The sequence below is a fragment of the Hyaena hyaena genome, unplaced genomic scaffold (genome assembly GCF_003009895.1).
Source record: "Hyaena hyaena isolate Hyena2069 unplaced genomic scaffold, ASM300989v1 scaffold_3, whole genome shotgun sequence".
NCBI lineage: Eukaryota > Metazoa > Chordata > Mammalia > Carnivora > Hyaenidae > Hyaena > Hyaena hyaena.
The window spans coordinates 5567515-5572448 of NW_024080635.1; positions in this window are offsets into that span (position 1 = coordinate 5567515).

The window sequence follows — 4934 nt, forward strand, 5'->3', positions numbered from 1 at the left end:
ATTCAGATTAGGACTCATCATACATCGCTAGTGGGAATGCAAATTCTTATAGCCTTTTGGAGAAACTGTTTGGTAGTTTTTTAGATAATGAAACAAATTTACCATACAATCCAGCAATGCCACTCCTAGGTGTTTAACCAAGAGAAATGAAATATAAAGACCTGTACATAAATATGTAAAAGAGCTTTATTCATAATAACCCAAAGCTGGAAATAACTCAAGTTTCCATCAGCTACTGAACAGATAAACAAACTGTGGCACACTCATGCAATGGAAAGCAATTCAGCTATAAAAAGGAACGGACTACTGAAACATGGAATGAATTAAGTTAGACACGCAACAACATGGACGAATCTCAAAAGCATATGCTAAATGAAGGAAGTCAGGCACAAAAGGCTTCATATTGTGTGACTCCATTTATGAGACATTCTGGCAAAGGCAAAGCTCTAGGGGATAGAAATCAAATGAATGGTTGCCAGGGGATGGAGTTGGGGGCAGGGGATTAACTGCCAAGGGGCATAAGGGAAGTTTTGAGGTTAATAGAAATGTTTTATATCTTGATTGTGGTGATTACACAACTGTATACATCCATCAGAACTCCTTGATCTATATACTAAGATGGCATACAGTAAATTTTACTGTATGCAAATTGTAGTTATTAAACTTAAAAAAAAAAAGGCACTCTAAGAACTAGAGCGATGAAGTGGCATGCATTAGGTAGATAGTGTGGAGTTGAAAAACTGATATACAAGTTGTGGGTTGCATGAATGTTCTGAGGGCCTAATAGCGATCTTGGGATAAGGTAACAATGGAAGCAAAAAACAAGAGAACATCCATGTTTATTCTAATGTGTGACTCTATTACTTACCGTCTCGGGAGACAGAATATTCTGTAGAAGGCACTCATAATAAGTGCTTACAAAATCTAGTGCATACTATGTGCCAAGTACTATCCTAATGACTTCTACTTATATTATTTAATCCTCACAACCCTAAGTAGAGACAGAACTCAAAGCCAGGCAGTCTGACTTCAGAGCTAACCATAACCTGACACGATGTCACTTTCCAAGTAGAATTGATAATCTGTTGCAGCGACAGCCTGGCAAATGGTGGCAGGCAAAGTAGTTGTTGATTCCAGTAACAGCTAAGGAATATGAATGGCTTTCCCCAAACTGACAACTTTCATTTCTGGCTTCAAAATCTAGAGGTTTTATTCAATCATATAGGCCAAAGGGCAATATGGCAGCCAGCCTACAAGATGGACCCCAATGATTCTTACCTCCTGGTATGTACCCACGTGGGTGACACCATCCCACATTGAACAGTGTCAATAATATGACCTCTTTAACCAGTAAGTTATTGCAGAAGTGATGGAAAGTGACATCTGAAGCTAGATCATGAACGACATTGCAGCTTCGGCCTCGCTCTCTTGGATTTAGTTTGGCTTCAAAATCTATTCCCTTTTTTGGCTGATTACATTCAAAAAATTTTTTTAATGTTTTATTTACTTCTGAGAGGGAGACAGCATGAGCACGGGAGGGTCAGAGAGGGGGGAGAGACAGAATCTGAAGATAGGCTCCGGGCTCTGGGCTAGCTATCAGCACAAAGCCCGATGCAGAGCTTGAACCCACGAGCCGTGAGATCATGACCTGAACCGAAGTCGGACACTTAACCGACTGAGCCACCCAGGCGCCCCTGATTATATTTTTTAAGATAGCCACCCCAATAGCTTCCATTCAACATGCTCTTCTACTTTGTCATCTTCTCATTAAGAGAAGGGATTTATGTCCCCTGCCCTCAAGTCTCGAAGGACTTCTGACTGTTTGACCAATAGAGTACTGAAGAAGTAAGGTAATGCGACTTCTGAGGGCAGGTCAGAAAATGTGTGCATCTGCAGCTTTGTTTACCGGATCCCGTCACTTGTGTTTGAAAGTCTGGAGCCACCATGGAAGAAGTCTGATTACCTTGACCCACCATGCTGGGAAAGGCCAAGCTATATATGCAGGGCCCCGTGTAAGTGCTCCAGTCAGCATTACTGGACTCTCAGCCCAGGCACTAAATATACAAGTAAACAGCCTTTAGAGATGATTCCAGCCCCAGAAAGTATCCCTCAGCTTTTGAATCTTCCCAACTGAGGACCCAGACATTGTAGAATAAAGACCACTCATCCGCACAGTGCCCTGTCCAATTTCTTGACCAACAGGGTCTGTGGGCATATTTAAATGATTGCTTTAAGCCACCATATTTTGGGGGTAGTTTGTTATATAGAAACTATAACCAAGATATCTTGCAACTCTTGACAGTTGTAGCCTTTCCGAAAATGGCCCCTCCTTCAAGACCCTTGAGGTGGCTGTTAATTGAAGACAGCTATACTGCAGGTAACATATGATCTTGAATTGCAAAGAATGGAACCCAAGTCCTAAACTTTGAGGGTTATTTTGAGTGGCTGAAGACCTTCCTGAAGAACTAAATGATGTTTCTGTTTATACTATATACTTCCCCTACAGTGGTTTTTAAGGCTAAGAAAATGGATAAATGAATTTATATAATGAAGATGGTCATAAACATAGCCTACCGCCTTCATCTTTTTGGGCTGCTGGAATAGAATATCACAGGCTGCATAGCTTGTAAAATGACAAAATAGTCGCTGAGCCTACAGAATGTCCAAGATGTGACAGTGACCATGGCTAGGAGGCACCTGTTATTAAATTAAAAAATTAACAGCACCAAAGATTCAAACTAATACGATCCTCTCTTTCTTGAGATGGTATCTCAAAATCCTCTCACTCCTACCTTATAAAGACTCATCTTGGGGATGCCTGGGTGGCTCAGTCAGTTAAGCATCTGACTTCAGCTCAGTTCATGATCTCATGATTTGTGTATTCGAGCCCCACATCGGGCTCTGTGCTGACAGCTCAGAGCCTGGAGCCTGCTTCAGATTCTGTGTCTCCCTCTCTCTCTGCCCCTCCTCTGCTCACTCTCTGTCTCTGTCTCTCAGAAATGAATAAACGTTAAAAAATTTTTTTTTAATTCATCCTGTATTGGATTTTGACTAATAACGGTGAATATAAAATCAAGGAACAGTGATAGTGTCCGATATTTCACCAAACACAAGCCCCATGAGGACGGTAATTGTCCGTTTTCTTTGCTTCTGTATTCTCATTGCCTCGCATAGTGTTTGTAACAAATCTGTATTCTCATTGCCTCGCATAGTGTTTGTAACAAAGCAAGCACTTAAACCAGAAACTAAAATCACAGAAGGAAAAAGAGAATGGGTTTATTCTCTGATGGATATGAAGGTCCCTATTACCACAGTTAGGCTTTTAATTGTTTAAGTCAACAAGCAAGACAGACTGTTTTCAGGGCTGAAGGGCATAATGGGATATGCCTATTGGTAAACTGGCAATCAATCAATCAATCAATCACCCAACAATAGCACTTGAGTCAATTTGAATTTTTATTAACACACATTTTTCAAAGTTTGTACAAACCAAAACATTCCTGTGTTTCAAAGTGTCCATTATACAAACATACAAATAAACAAAAGGTGTTACCAAAAGTTACCTACTCAATTTCATGGTAAAACAGTGTCATGATTTTTAAAAACCAAAACTTCAAGACTGAGGTTTCTTCCTTCACTGTTTGGAACTTGTGGAAAGTTAGAAAATGTGTGAATCTGCTTCGTATTAAATGCCAACACTTTAAAAAAAGATTTAGTATAAAACTAAGTATGTGGTTTTATATTGTTGTTTCATGAAACAGAATTTCTCAAGTCTTCCAAATTAAAAAAAAAGCAAAACCCAAAACCATGACTTATAACTTTTTTCACAATCTTTTGAAATGTAAATGCATCTGAAAAATATTATCTGACAGTTTATCTTTACCTAAAAGTTTCTCATTCAAAAAGTTACAAAACTATGTAGCACTGCCGTTTCCCTTGCTTGGAAGGGAATATGACCTCCCCTGCTAGAGTGAGAGACGAGCAACCTGGTCCATTGTTTCTTTTATCAGAAAGAAACCACCCATTTCCACATTTCTGCCCAATTCCGTGCATGGGTCTGCTTGTGAGAATGTTATCATGGATTATAAACACTGGCTTCTAGGAAATGCCTAGCAAGTTAAACTGACTTGCTTACAATTTTGGTGCACTGAGGTACAAAGTTCATCTGTCCTCGGGGTCACCTCAAACCGCAGGACCCCTCTGCACAAATGGTTCCAACATAGTTGATTCTACTGTGTTACACGGCACATCACACACCTCTCATTTCTTTCACGAACATCCCACGGAGGACCTGAGAGAACGGCGAGCAGTGCAAATCTACCTCCTCTCCCGGAAAAGTAAACCCATGTGCCTACTCGGTCAAGAAGGGAAAGGAGGACACAAACGATTCTGGCAGGGGCCATGCTGCTTCTGACCAGCACCTGTATTCTAGAAACTCCCTTTTCCCACCAAAAGCAGGGAGTGTGCAGGCTGGGGTGGATGAGGAGGAACGGGGAGAAGGTACAGTGACAGCATGTCTCCCAATCAGACTTAGAGTCCATACTTGAGCAGCTCGTACTAACTCCCAAAATGCTCTGTAGTTCAAATATTATCCATTTTGAATCTGCTCATTAAAAAAGAAGCTCTCTGACAATGGCTCAATGGAACGACTGATACAAAGGTATTTTTTTTTCTTTAAAAAGAAGTGGCAGTGTGAGAATTTAAAATCAGTCACATAAAACAATCAAGAAAGGGGTGGGGGAGGGAAATGTCCAGTAAAACCTGGACAACCTTTCTTTCTGCCCTTATTTAAAAAGACAGACTGTTCAAATCGTTGCTACCTCCCCTAAGTATCTCCTTAAACGCTCTTCCAGGAAGTCCTCCAAAAGGCACTTAACTCCACACTGATGCACTGAATTGTCGCACCATAGCAATCAGTTTTTAAGACTCCAAGG